The sequence below is a fragment of the Epinephelus fuscoguttatus genome, linkage group LG12 (genome assembly GCF_011397635.1).
Source record: "Epinephelus fuscoguttatus linkage group LG12, E.fuscoguttatus.final_Chr_v1".
NCBI lineage: Eukaryota > Metazoa > Chordata > Actinopteri > Perciformes > Serranidae > Epinephelus > Epinephelus fuscoguttatus.
In genome coordinates, this window is record NC_064763.1 from 43,508,619 (window position 1) to 43,524,323 (window position 15,705).

Here is a 15,705-nt window from a genome sequence, read left to right on the forward strand (position 1 = left end):
TCTGAATTATGACTAGTCAAAATGATGTTGTAGATATCTGCATCTGAATTATGACTAGTCAAAATGACGTTGTAGATATCTGCATCTGAATTATGACTAGTCAAAATGACGTTATAGATATCCGCATCTGAATTATGACTAGTCAAAATGACGTTGTAGATATCTGTAATTCAGTTTTGACTAGTCAGAATGACATTATAGATATCTTAAATTAAAATTCATACTAGTCACAATGACATTACTACTAGTCAAAATGACGTTGTAGATATCTATAATGGTAATTCCGGATAGTCAAACGTAGCGATTAAATGTTAAAACGGCTTGCCATAGGCGCTCTGTGAGGACGCTCAGTGACGCTGCGCTTCTCTCATGATTGTGATTGGTCCGCTGCGTGCGCATTCACGGCTCTTGATAAAGCAACTCTGGGTTGAGTTACAGAGTTGATATCCAGCGTCGTGATACCGATTATCCTGATTGCCATTGTGAGGGTTAGTCAACCCAGGATAGGTCTGGGTAACCCAGGATAGGTTGATCTCGCTTCGTGATACAGGCCCCTGCTCACATTTTAGTGTCGCAGTATTTTAAACATTAAATCATAACAGCAGGTGAAACTTCTCATCCTGTGTCAAACAAGTCACAATATGGAAAATTTAAAAAATGTAATACTTTCAGAGTTTGTGTGTTTCTGCCTCAAGATTTCAAATTAAATAAAATATTAATTAATTATGTTGTAAACATGACAGATGGACATTTTGGTAAAATATGAAGATGCTACAGAAACTTTTAACTGATGTGACAGATCTTACATGAAATCAGAATATTATTATTATCATTATCATTATTATTATTATTATTATTATTGTTGTCATTATCACACACAGTATTTCAGTGGGTCAAAGTTTCTTCTCATTTGTTTCCAGATTTCAGAATAAATTCACAATATTGGCAAAAAACCAACAACAACAACAAAATCCCAGCAGAACCTATTTTTGTTGTTGTTTTGTTTTTTAAATGTAATGGAATAGATGTCATATTTTAAAGTAAAATCACAACTGGAAAAGTTGAAAAGTTGTTAGATTTGAAAATAGCTGTTGTGTGTTGATAAAGAAGTGTAAAGTAACCAAAATACATTTTAGTATTTCAAGAATGAATTGTTTTTATTTCAACAAATATTTCTCATCAAAATTAACTGTATTTCCTTTTTGTGTGTCTCAGCCCCAATATTTTAAACTAAATGAAATCTAAATTAATTCTATTGTAAAGATGGCAGATGGACTTTTTGTAGAAGGTGCTTAAAAGTAAAAAATACATTAAATAAGGAATTGTGAAAAATATAAAATGCACAGAAAGTTAAATATGAAATGCAAACAGAGGGTGAATATCTAAATAAACACAAATGTAAATCTAAATAAGGGTAAACATATCCAGTAACCGACAGTCCAGTTTATTATAGATTTAAAATATAGACATATAATATTTGTAATGAAATCACATTAATATGAATATAATATAAAATAATAATATACATATAAAAATGTTGTTTTATGGGAAAAAGTAAATTAATAAATTGATTCTGCTGTTGTGTTTTTGACATGCTTTTATTTTGAAGGTTAGGCCCAAACTGTGTTTGTGAGGCCTTTTTTTTTTTTTAGTTTGATCCTCAGGTGTGAAACAGCGCCCCCCTCTGGACTGTGACGTCAGTTCATCAGGTGATTTTACCTTGATGATGCTGTGAACAGACATAAAGTGGAAACAAAGACAGTTTCCTGTTGGTGTCTCAACAATCGACTTCTTCAGATCCAGATGAGACAAACAACTGTTTCATCAATGAGATTCAGTCTGTTCATCTCTTTGTTTATTTTCATCCAGGGAACTGAAATCAGTTGATTATATTATTTTAATAAAGCTGCCTGAAGTTTATTTATATTGTCAATAATAATAATCAAAATCAGAAAAATTTGAAACTTAGCATCCATGTACCGACACGATATCACCACACAAAAATATCACAATACTATAATCAATCAATCAATCAATCAATCAATCAATCAATCAATCAATTTTATTTATAAAGCCCAATATCACAAATCACAATTTGCCTCACAGGGCTTTACAGCATACGACATCCCTCTGTCCTTATGACCCTCACAGCTGATCAGGAAAAACTCCCCAAAAAACCCTTTAACGGGGAAAAAACGGTAGAAACCTCAGGAAGAGCAACTGAGGAGGGATCCCTCTTCCAGGACGGACAGACGTGCAATAGATGTCGTACAGAACAGATCAGCATGATAAATTAACAGTAATCCACATGACACAATGAGACAGAGAGAGAGAGAGAGAGAGAGAGAGAGAGAGAGAGAGAGATGCAGGTAATGACAGTAGCTTACAACAACATTATTGAAAGTAATAATATTATAGTTATAGTTCTGGCTACTGTGGTACAATATGTTGAAAGTATGTATTAATATCTGGCAGTATACATGTGTGACAATAGTCATATGTGTATAATAACACTAGAAGTATGACTAATGACTAATGATGGCAGCAGCAGCAGGAGGCATCTGGCAGGACCACGGCAGCAGCACAACCACACACGTCATGCTGTCCAGGCACCGCTGTGATATGAGTTAATCTGAGAGACAGTGGAGCACAAAGGCTCCGGAGAAGAAGCCGAGTTAGTGACATCCAGAATGGCCGAGTTAGCAAGATGCAGTAATAGAATACGAGAGAGAGAGAGAGAGAGAGAGAGAGAGAGAAGGAGAGAAGGGGCCCGGTGTATTATAGGGGGGTCCTCCGGCAGACTAGGCCTAAGTCAGCCTAACTAGGGGCTGGTACAGGGCAAGCCTGAGCCAGCCCTAACTATAAGCTTTATCAAAGAGGAAAGTCTTAAGTCTAGTCTTAAATGTGGAGACGGTGTCTGCCTCCCGGACCGTAACAGGAAGATGATTCCACAGGAGAGGAGCCTGATAGCTGAAGGCTCTGGCTCCTGATCTACTTTTGGAGACTTTAGGGACCACGAGTAACCCTGCGTTCTCAGAGCGCAGGGTTACTCGTGGGATAATATGGCACTATGAGCTCTCTAAGATATGACGGAGCTTGACCATTTAGAGCTTTATAAGTTAACAGTAGGATTTTAAATTCAATTCTGGATTTTACAGGGAGCCAGTGCAGAGAAGCTAAAACAGGAGAAATATGATCTCGTTCCTTAGTTCCTGTTAGTACACGTGCTTCTGCATTCTGAATTAGCTGGAGAGTTTTTAAGGACTTATTAGAGCTACCTGATAATAGAGAGTTACAGTAATCCAGCCTTGAGGTAACAAAAGCGTGGACCAATTTTTCTGCATCTTTTCGGGTCAGGATAGGCCTAATTTTCACAATATTACGCAGATGAAAAAATGCAGTCCGTGAAGTTTGTTTTAAATGAGAATTAAAAGACAAATCTTGATCAAATGTTACTCCGAGGTTTCTTACGGTAGTGCTAGAGGCCAGAGCAATGCCATCTAGAGAAACTATGTCATCAGATAAAGAGTCTCTGAGTTGTTTGGGGCCAAGAACAATAACTTCAGTTTTGTCTGAATTTAACATCAGGAAATTGGTGCTCATCCAGGTTTTTATGTCTTTAAGGCAATTATGGAGTTTAGTTAATTGATTACTTTCTTCTGGCTTCATTGATAAATACAACTGAGTATCATCCGCATAACAATGGAAATTTATAGAGTGATTTCTAATGATGTTATCTAAAGGAAGCATATATAGAGTAAACAGGATTGGTCCGAGCACAGAACTCATGGAACTCCAAAACAAACTTTGGTACGTAAGGATGATTCATTATGAACGTCAACAAACTGAAAACGATCAGATAAATAAGATTTAAACCAGCTTAGTGCAGAACCTTTTAGGCCAATTAAGTGTTCTAGTCTCTGCAGTAGAATTTGATGGTCAATTGTGTCAAACGCCGCAATAAGATCTAATAAAACAAGTACAGAGACGAGTCCTTTGTCTGAAGCAATCAGAAGGTCATTTGTAATTTTAACTAGTGCTGTCTCAGTGCTATGATGCACTCTAAATCCTGACTGAAATTCCTCAAATAAATTATTATCCTGGAGAAAATCACACAGCTGGTCTGCAACTACTTTCTCAAGGATCTTTGACATAAAGGGAAGATTAGATATTGGTCTATAGTTGGCTAACACCTCTGGATCCAGGGTGGGCTTTTTTAGTAGAGGTTTAATTACAGCTACCTTAAAAGACTGTGGTACATAGCCTGTTAATAAGGATATATTGATCATATCTAATATATGAGTGTTAACTAAAGGAAAGACCTCCTTAAGTAGCCTAGTTGGGATGGGGTCTAAGAGACACGTTGATGATTTAGATGAAGAAATCACTGCGGTCAATTCTTGAAGAGAAATTGGGTAGAAGCAATCTAAATATATATTAGGTTTTACAGCTGTGTTTGAGGTTAGATAGGTACTATCTGAGGGCAGGAGGTCATGAATTTTGCCTCTAATAGTTAGAATTTTGTCATTAAAAAAGCTCATAAAATCATTACTGCTAAGGGCTAAGGGAATACAAGGCTCAATAGAGCTCTGACTCTCAGTCAGCCTGGCTACAGTGCTGAAAAGAAACCTGGGGTTGTTCTTATTGTCTTCTATTAGAGCTGAGTAATAGTTTGCTCTGGCATTATGGAGGCCCTCTTATAAGTTTTGAGACTGTCTGTCCAGATTAAACGAGGTTCTTCCAGTTTGGTTAATCGCCAATTCCTTTCAAATTTTCGCGATATTTGTTTTAACTTACGGGTTTGAGAGTTATACCAAGGAGCGAACTTTCTTTGCTTTTTTAACTTCTTTTTAAGAGGAGCTACAGAGTCGAGTGTTGTTCGCAGCGAGCCTACGGTGCTATCGACAAAATGATGAAAGTCGGTACAGGAAACCTCTGTTACTGAGGGACCTGGTATTGAATTTAACGACGGAGTAATCTTTTCCTTAAATTTTGCAACAGTACGATCTGATAAACATCTAGTATAGTAACAGTTGCTGAGTGGCGTGTAATCAAGTAAAAAGAAATCAAAAGTAATCAGATAATGATCCGATAGCGAGGGATTCTGTGGAAAGACTTTTAGATTATCAATTTCAATTCCATACGTCAGAACTAGATCGAGGGTATGGTTAAAACAGTGAGTGGGGTCATGTACACCCTGACTGAAGCCAATGGAGTCTAATAATGAGATAAACGCGGTAGCCAGGGAGTCATTATCAACGTCGACATGAATGTTAAAATCGCCTACAATAATAACTTTATCTGATTTAAGAACTAAACTGGATAAAAACTCTGAGAATTCAGATACAAATTCAGAATACGGGCCAGGAGCACGGTACACTATAACAAATAAAAGTGGCTGCGAGGTTTTCCAGGTCGGATGTAAAAGACTAAGAACGAGGCTTTCAAATGAATTATAATCTAGTTTAGGTTTAGGGCTGATTAACAGGCTAGAGTTAAAAATGGCTGCAACTCCCCCTCCTCGGCCGCTGCCTCGAGGAATGTGGGTATTATTATGACTGGGAGGAGTGGACTCATTTAGACTGACATATTCATCTTGACACAGCCAGGTTTCAGTGAGACTGAGTAAATCAGTATGATTATCTGATATTAATTTGTTTACTAACACTGCTTTAGACGATAGAGACCTGATATTCAACAGTCCGCATTTAATTCTCCTGTTTTGTCTTTCTGTCACAGAAGAGGTTTTAATTTTTATGAGGTTGTTATGCACAGCTCCTCTTTGTTTAATTTTAGATTTAAATAATTTAGGTGGTCGGGGGACAGACACCGTTTGTATAAAACTATGAAAACTATGGCTGGGTAATGTTGGGAATAGAATGATTTTATGTGTTTTACTATCAGTTGTGTTTCACTATATAAGTTTTAGATGTGTGAACAATGAGAATACTGAGATGATTTCAGCTGATCTGAATGTGTTTGCTTTGCAGAAGTGGAGAAGTACAGGAGAGGAAGAGACATGAAGTCTGAGGAGCACATATCGCAATGCTTAGATAATTAGTTTCATATATGGTAAAAAGAATAGAAAGTGATGTACAGATAGTAAGGTACAGCGTGTAGGGAGTTGTGTTGTTCTCTTGTCTTTCAAAACAGGAACCACGCCCCCACCGCCAGCAGGAAGGAGTCAGATTAACACGAGGCAGGGGCGTGGTGTGGTGAAGGAGGAAGTGGAACTGCCAATGAGAAGAGGACAACGCCTTGCGTGCACAATGACACTCTGTTACGCTCAAATATACTGGGTCAGGGAAAGGACAGGAGGTCAGACTTCGTGAACTGACACACCTTTGTTGTTCGTCAGGGACGTGAAGTTGAGACCCAGAGCTCTCTAATTTTATTCCTTTACTGCTTAATAAACTACATTAACTGAGACCGAATATCTTCTCCTATTGCTTCATTAAAGAACACGCAGGACTGAGCTCACACATAGCACATTGGAAAGTAGGATGAGCCCCAAGTCCATCAGTAACTGAACTAGAAGCTCAGAGAGGTGTATAGGACTGTGACTCTGAGTCCTGGTCTCAACTCTGGGTTGTCAGGGATTTAAATTACTAATAAAATTTTCCAGGTTTCTAGAAATGAGAGCAGCTCCATCCAAAGTGGGATGAATGCCATCTCTCCTAATAAGACCAGGTTTTCCCCAGAAAGTTTGCCAATTATTAATGAAACCCACATCGTTTGCTGGACACCACCTGGACAGCCAGCGATTAAATGATGAAGACTTGAAGTAGATGTTAAAGCAACTGAAGTAAGAAAGCAGAAAGCAGGCTCGTAGAATTCACCAGAGCAGCACAGAGACGCTGTCACAGAAACACCGGAAATGACACAACTCGCTTACCGCAATACGTCAGCACCAGTTTTCTGTTGGAGCAGCAGCAACCCGGTCACGTGGTTGATTGGGGAATCACACCTGCTGCAGCTCATCACACACACACAGACAGGCTGATTGCTACTGCAGAATAGGGGAGGAGAGAGAGAGAGCTGTCAGTACAGACAACATAAACAACCAAGTAAATGACCACAGTCATAACAGTACTACAGTAGTACAGGTCCTGCAGTACGACATACTACAGTAGTACATTTCCTGCAGCACTACACACACTACAGCAGTACTGCAGTGTGTGTAGTGCTGTAGTACAAGTCCTGCAGTGACTCACACTCACACTGTGGTAGTAGTTACACTTTAGTCCAGCAGGTGTCGCTGCTGTATCGAACATAATAAAGAGTGTTACGATGATGATCATCATAAAGTTCTTCAGTTTCAAGATATTCATGTTTTATTTTCAGTGATTTTTACTGCAAAACTGAAAAATACAAAACCCTTAAGACTCAAGAGATAGAGATGGATTTAAAACATGTTTCAAATATTTTAAAGTGATTCTCTTACTTTATCCAGTTTATTAGGGACTGGATCAGGTGGTAGGAGGTGACCTGGATGGATGAGGGCGGGAGGACTCCACCCTAAAATGCCAGCTGACAGGAGCAGAGAGGAGAACAGGTTGAAAGTGTGGCAGTATGTGATTGGCTGAAGGAGGTCGTGGCAACGTTTGATTGGCTAACCAGGAAAGGGAACGCTCTCAGTCAGCTGACTGGAGGAAGCTGTGGGACAGAGAGAGAACTGTGAATACATATAGCATAAAGAAAGTCTTCCTGACTGAACTCACGCTGAGCATAATTTAAACTCGATTTAGGTGGAGCACACAAACGTGAGATGTGCATATATATATGTTGCTAAACTCTGCTGGTTTTCTACCCGGAAGTATTTGTAAACAACAAGGTGATTCCCTCCGAAGGGACACTAACAACTCAAAGTACACGTCAAATAAAATTTCTCCAAACACGTTTCTTGTTATTTTAGGTAGTTATTATCACGCTAATGTATGTTCAAGTGTCCATTTCCCCTGATAAGTTGGTTTTAATTCGTTATTTGATTCTATAAACAGTCTGACCATCTCGAGCTTTTATTTTGGTACTTCCGGTGACCGGCAGTGTGAATTTGCATATTAGCTAAATATTTAGTTTCACCCAAAACATTTAGATTTAACATTTAGATTTAGATTTAGATTTAGATTTAATATTTAGATTTAGATTTAGCATTTAGATTTAGATTTAATATTTAGATTTAACATTTACATTGGACTCATTTAGACTGACATATTCATCTTGACACAGCCAGGTTTCAGTGAGACTGAGTAAATCAGTATGATTATCTGATATTAATTTGTTTACTAACACTGCTTTAGACGATAGAGACCTGATATTCAACAGTCCGCATTTAATTCTCCTGTTTTGTCTTTCTGTCACAGAAGAGGTTTTAATTTTTATGAGGTTGTTATGCACAGCTCCTCTTTGTTTAATTTTAGATTTAAATAATTTAGGTGGTCGGGGGACAGACACCGTTTGTATAAAACTATGAAAACTATGGCTGGGTAATGTTGGGAATAGAATGATTTTATGTGTTTTACTATCAGTTGTGTTTCACTATATAAGTTTTAGATGTGTGAACAATGAGAATACTGAGATGATTTCAGCTGATCTGAATGTGTTTGCTTTGCAGAAGTGGAGAAGTACAGGAGAGGAAGAGACATGAAGTCTGAGGAGCACATATCGCAATGCTTAGATAATTAGTTTCATATATGGTAAAAAGAATAGAAAGTGATGTACAGATAGTAAGGTACAGCGCGTGTAGGGAGTTGTGTTGTTCTCTTGTCTTTCAAAACAGGAACCACGCCCCCACCGCCAGCAGGAAGGAGTCAGATTAACACGAGGCAGGGGCGTGGTGTGGTGAAGGAGGAAGTGGAACTGCCAATGAGAAGAGGACAACGCCTTGCGTACAATGACACTCTGTTACGCTCAAATATACTGGGTCAGGGAAAGGACAGGAGGTCAGACTTCGTGAACTGACACACCTTTGTTGTTCGTCAGGGACGTGAAGTTGAGACCCAGAGCTCTCTAATTTTATTCCTTTACTGCTTAATAAACTACATTAACTGAGACCGAATATCTTCTCCTATTGCTTCATTAAAGAACACGCAGGACTGAGCTCACACATAGCACATTGGAAAGTAGGATGAGCCCCAAGTCCATCAGTAACTGAACTAGAAGCTCAGAGAGGTGTATAGGACTGTGACTCTGAGTCCTGGTCTCAACTCTGGGTTGTCAGGGATTTAAATTACTAATAAAATTTTCCAGGTTTCTAGAAATGAGAGCAGCTCCATCCAAAGTGGGATGAATGCCATCTCTCCTAATAAGACCAGGTTTTCCCCAGAAAGTTTGCCAATTATTAATGAAACCCACATCGTTTGCTGGACACCACCTGGACAGCCAGCGATTAAATGATGAAGACTTGAAGTAGATGTTAAAGCAACTGAAGTAAGAAAGCAGAAAGCAGGCTCGTAGAATTCACCAGAGCAGCACAGAGACGCTGTCACAGAAACACCGGAAATGACACAACTCGCTTACCGCAATACGTCAGCACCAGTTTTCTGTTGGAGCAGCAGCAACCCGGTCACGTGGTTGATTGGGGAATCACACCTGCTGCAGCTCATCACACACACACAGACAGGCTGATTGCTACTGCAGAATAGGGGAGGAGAGAGAGAGAGCTGTCAGTACAGACAACATAAACAACCAAGTAAATGACCACAGTCATAACAGTACTACAGTAGTACAGGTCCTGCAGTACGACACATACTACAGTAGTACATTTCCTGCAGCACTACACACACTACAGCAGTACTGCAGTGTGTGTAGTGCTGTAGTACAAGTCCTGCAGTGACTCACACTCACACTGTGGTAGTAGTTACACTTTAGTCCAGCAGGTGTCGCTGCTGTATCGAACATAATAAAGAGTGTTACGATGATGATCATCATAAAGTTCTTCAGTTTCAAGATATTCATGTTTTATTTTCAGTGATTTTTACTGCAAAACTGAAAAATACAAAACCCTTAAGACTCAAGAGATAGAGATGGATTTAAAACATGTTTCAAATATTTTAAAGTGATTCTCTTACTTTATCCAGTTTATTAGGGACTGGATCAGGTGGTAGGAGGTGACCTGGATGGATGAGGGCGGGAGGACTCCACCCTAAAATGCCAGCTGACAGGAGCAGAGAGGAGAACAGGTTGAAAGTGTGGCAGTATGTGATTGGCTGAAGGAGGTCGTGGCAACGTTTGATTGGCTAACCAGGAAAGGGAACGCTCTCAGTCAGCTGACTGGAGGAAGCTGTGGGACAGAGAGAGAACTGTGAATACATATAGCATAAAGAAAGTCTTCCTGACTGAACTCACGCTGAGCATAATTTAAACTCGATTTAGGTGGAGCACACAAACGTGAGATGTGCATATATATATGTTGCTAAACTCTGCTGGTTTTCTACCCGGAAGTATTTGTAAACAACAAGGTGATTCCCTCCGAAGGGACACTAACAACTCAAAGTACACGTCAAATAAAATTTCTCCAAACACGTTTCTTGTTATTTTAGGTAGTTATTATCACGCTAATGTATGTTCAAGTGTCCATTTCCCCTGATAAGTTGGTTTTAATTCGTTATTTGATTCTATAAACAGTCTGACCATCTCGAGCTTTTATTTTGGTACTTCCGGTGACCGGCAGTGTGAATTTGCATATTAGCTAAATATTTAGTTTCACCCAAAACATTTAGATTTAACATTTAGATTTAGATTTAGATTTAGATTTAATATTTAGATTTAGATTTAGCATTTAGATTTAGATTTAATATTTAGATTTAACATTTAGATTTAGATTTAGATTTAGCATTTAGATTTAGATTTAATATTTAGATTTAACATTTAACATTTAGGTGCCACATTTAATATTTAGATTTAACTATTTAATATATTTCTAAGTTAACAAATATTGCTGTAAATGTGGTAAAAGGTGACGTTAAAAAAATCACAATACTTTTTTAAACATTGTTTGAAGCTAAATGTGGCAAAATGTTGATGTTATTTTCAGCGTGAGACACTTTACAAACGGCACCCCATAACGAGTGGGGTGTTAATAAGACGGGACAGAATGTTAGTATAAACAGACAAACACAGGGGAGGGGTATACACGCAGACAAAACACATACAGTAGACATAGAGGAGGTAGAGTGGCTCTCATGCCAATAGGTCAGCATTACTTCAGACCATGAACTGAATGTATTCCAGTCTGTTCTTCATCTTAGTTTGAGTTATCGAAGCACAATCTCTGTTTAGAGAAAGGCTCTGATGGCACACAGTGACACTCACGGAGTGACTGTTGGCCATCATTATACTTAATGTCGTTTGTCATTTGTCTGTTGATACAACAGAAGTATTATCATTCAAGTTTATAGAGGACATATTAACCCTATGGGCCCGAACGACGCATAATGCATCCAAATTCACACCTGTTCTTCTCTATTAATTTTCTCAGCGACCGTGCGTCATAGCGAGAAGCCACGCATATCACGCGAAACAGCGGAATTGTAGCTTTCCAACAAACTTGTCGGTAGTTCAATGTTTTCACAGCTAAAAAAAATGATAAAGTTACACTACAATCATGTATAACAGAGCTTTCATACAGCTCTGCACACACATTACTCTTGGATGGATTACTCGCGAACGCAGGCTCGCACAGAAATGCCACACACATCACATGAAAGCGCAGGACTAGAATCTTTCCAGTGATACCACACACATCACTGTGCTGTCATCGCATCATGCTATAAATACAGATTGATTGTCTACAAAATAAAAACCTGATGAATTTCTTTACAATCCATTATACAGCTCTTGTTATCAGTCACTTCATACAGTGAGGAATATCGTATCTTACCACGTCTTAGGCTTGCGTGTGTTTCTCCCTGTCTATCCACATTTGTAGTCCAGCTTTCAAGATGCAAATATCTCCATATTGTCCAGTTGACACTCCATCAAACTTTGTATGACAAGACCAGCCACTTCACCTTTGCGCACCCAGACAACTGAGGCCTTATTATGCATGCTGACAGGGCCGTAGTTACCATATACATTGAGGGGGACACACCCCCCCACCAATGCCCAAAATGCCCCCCAATATATAACTGAAACTGAAAAACAACAACAAACTTTGTTTACTGCAAACAAAGTGGCAAATATTATCTTGGAGGACATCATTGCACTGGGTTGACTATTTTTCTGTGATCTTAGATGTAAATATTGCATGTTTCTTTCAGATAAAACACATTTTTGACTTGTGAATGAGTCAATGGAATTTCTTGCAATAATTAAAAAATACTGGTAATCATGTCCGCCTGGCACAAACCACATGTTTTGGACAGCTGTGAAGAGACAGAATGTCCCAGCATCATGGTTCTTATATTGCCAGATTCCAGAGAGTCTCCCCTCTTCATATATGGCAGAATATGTCATTTTCCAACTTGCTATGCTGAGATACATGTAAACATGTAAGAATTTAGTCACACGGATTTGTTTTTTTCATTGATATAAAATTAATATAAAATACAGGCACATAGAAGGACATGGAATGATGGCAAATCTAGTTAGCCCAGATTGTCCTGAAAAAAAAAACAAGATATAGCATGTCTGTGTAGCCTTTATAATGACTGTGATATGAGCTTAAAAGTAAAGGCAGTAAAAATACCCCAAAAACGCCTAGGGCCCATATATTAAATAATCAGTCAACAACAACACCTTACCTTACATTCAGAACAATCCAGTTCTTTGTTGAAAGTTTACCTGAACACTTTCCTGCTGTACAACACTGGAAACAAGTAACAACAAAAGGAAGCGAGTGATTTGAGCAATTGCTTTTATTTCAGAATCGCAGTTTTATCAATTTACACAATAGTACTCGTCGATTTGATGATATGATGTCATACATTGATTCATTATGTATTACTTCACCATTCGCGGTTGCTGTTTCGTCCGTCACGCGTCAATCAAATTTGTATTAGGACACCATTCAAGGGGTAATATGTCATGCCTCCGCAGTCAAAGTTGCTGTTTCATCTATGATGTCATACATTGATTCATTATGTATTACTTCACCATTTGCGGTTGATGTTTCGTCCTCTGCGCCATCATCTGGGATATTTTGTTGTAAAACGGATGAAAGCTTGCCCCAAAGCCACAGACTTCCTCGAGACCCCAGAGACAGCAACTTCTGGAGAAGTATGTGGCCGAGGGTTTCTCCAGTCATTTTAAAACACTTGAGGAAGTTGTAAATTATTTTGGGTACGCTTTTTTCTCCCATAATCAATATGTTAATTAAGAGCCCAGTTAGATCTTTAAATAACACGCCAATGACTTCTCCACATATATTAATCTGCAGCTCAGATCTGTCATCTGAAATGTGGATGAAATTCTCAAAATCTCGCCAAAAAGCCATGACGGTCTGTTCAAATTTCTCTCCGATTGTTGTAGCGTAGACCTCACTATTCAATGAAAATGAGGACAGCAGCTCTCCTACCTGCACTATCTTTCTCAGCCTGCTCTCTGATTGGATGAGGAAGAGATGGGGCGATATCAGGGTGGAGTCAGATGTTACATCAGTTACAGGTCTTAACTCTTTCCTGACTGATAACAAAGTTGATACCTTTTGGTGTGTAAGTTTGATTTGAAGTGACAGACATGTTTGGACATGTCTGGACATGAAGAAATGACGTCAGTCCTTCGCCATCCACAAATTCACCCACTGTAGAGGTTACATACAAGCTTATGTAGCAGACTGTTCTGTATCGTGTGTCCCTCTTGAGTTGCCGTCTGGCAGAAAAAGTTTTGGGGTGACATTACGCTGTTTTAAGGGGCTCATGCATGTGTGAGAGTTTTTGGGGTGTGAAGAAAATTAATGGGCAGTGGTTGCTGTTGAAACTGTTACACCGTCTTCTGTCCCATTTATTGGTGTATTATTCAGTTAGGCGAACCCCGGATGCTCGGCTACACTAACATAAGCTGTGTGTGTGTGTGTGTGTGTGTGTGTGTGTGTGTGTGTGTGTGTGGGTGGAGAAGTTCCAGTCTGACATGTTTTACTTTGAACTCAACCATCTGTAAATGTTTACCCATCATAGAGAGGAGAATTTGGGTGGAGCTCATGATCTGTCACAGGAGTTAAAGGAAACGTTGAGATCTTTGGAAGTGGGGGGAATGCTCATTGATAAACATTACTGTTAATGTGCCAGATCAGCCAGCTGTCTTCCTCGGGCAGGTGTGATGACACCTACAGAAAACACAGACAATACATGAAAACAGGAAGATCAGTACTGCACATAGAACAGAGTGCACTTCATAAGAGCCTGTATAATACTTAAAAACAGGGACAAGGGTAGGGCTGCCCCTGACGGAGAATTTTCCTACTGGACCAATAGTCGTCATTTAGGTTCATTAGTCGACTAGTGATTACAAACTGCTAATAGCAAAATATGATAGCAACAATAAGGAAACAATAATAATAATAGTTTCCATTTAAGAGCAGAAAATGTGAGTAGGTGATGTGTAAGTTGATGTTGTGTAGTTAGACGTGAATCACATGGTAAATAGGCACAACTGCAGTGTTTCTGGTGCAGCCTGAGTCTGAGTACACAGCAAGTCGGACCTGACTCATCATCAGTGCCACTCCTTTATCTTGTTTTCTGTGAACTGGAACCGTTTACGGGAAATCACTCACACACACACACACACACACACACACACACACACACACACAACTGTGTTAAGTCAAAACACATAAAGCTGTGCTACACATAGATACCTGTGCCTTAAATATTTGCTGTCCAGTTCAAGTGAAAGAAGATACGGTCTCAGTGTGATGAAGGGCAAGTGTGAGAGTGTAGTTGCTTGGGCTGGCACAAGTTTGATTCAGCAAAGATAAATGTTCCCTTGACTGACTAAGGTGTGAGAGGAAAGACACTCCTCCCCTTAGTACACACACATAGACAGTTATTGTTAGAACTGCAGCTCTCTCGCCACAGGTAAATGACATCATAGCAGATGTGCCAAATCACCCCCCTTCCCCCGGGCCAACAGCACACAGGTTTAGCAGAACATAACTAACACCTAAATGTCTCGTTAAACCCCGAGGAGAAGGGTTAACCTGGAGCACAGACAGTTTTGGGGGTCCTGGGCAACTGATGATTTTTATTTGTTTGAATTGGATTTCAGTTCTTTCTCTTATCTGTGAGGACAAAGCTGTTCTCTGGTAATACAGTCTGAAGCAGCATTAGCATTTATGCAGAGATCTAGGAGGAAACAACCTGGCCACTGGGCCCCAGGTGATTTGACTTTCAGACTCTTGAACTAGAGGATCGCTAAGATAAAATTCAGTGTGTCAAGCTTGATAAACCAGTCACACCTGACCTGATCAATGTGTTTGACAGTGTGATGTGTAGATTTTACTATGTGAGCAGGTCTTCTGAGACTGGCTGTCTGACTAGAGTCCTACTGCCTCCTCCTTGACGGGCCACAGCCGAAGCCTGCTATATGTGCAGACTCAAACCTCCCACGGCCCTCGCACACCAAACCAAATCACTGCTAGACACTAAGAACTGAGAACGATACCACCGAGAAAGGAAACTGTTGAGTGTCAGAGAGTGAGGTCCAGGAATGTTGTCAAGATGGCAGACAAGATGAGTTTTTAAAATTATGTGTCAGGAGAACGAGAGC

General features: G+C 39.4%; 1 long non-coding RNA gene across 1 annotated transcript; it reads right to left on the reverse strand.

Moving 5' to 3' along the window:
• Window positions 1–8,905: 8,905 nt before the first annotated feature.
• LOC125898800 (uncharacterized) lies at window positions 8,906–12,329 on the reverse strand. The gene is made up of 3 exons (XR_007450655.1): window positions 11,882–12,329; window positions 10,071–10,282; window positions 8,906–9,633 (listed from the first exon to the last, which is right to left on the reverse strand). It is a non-coding gene; the product is annotated as an uncharacterized LOC125898800 (long non-coding RNA).
• Between the last annotated feature and the right edge of the window lie 3,376 nt (window positions 12,330–15,705).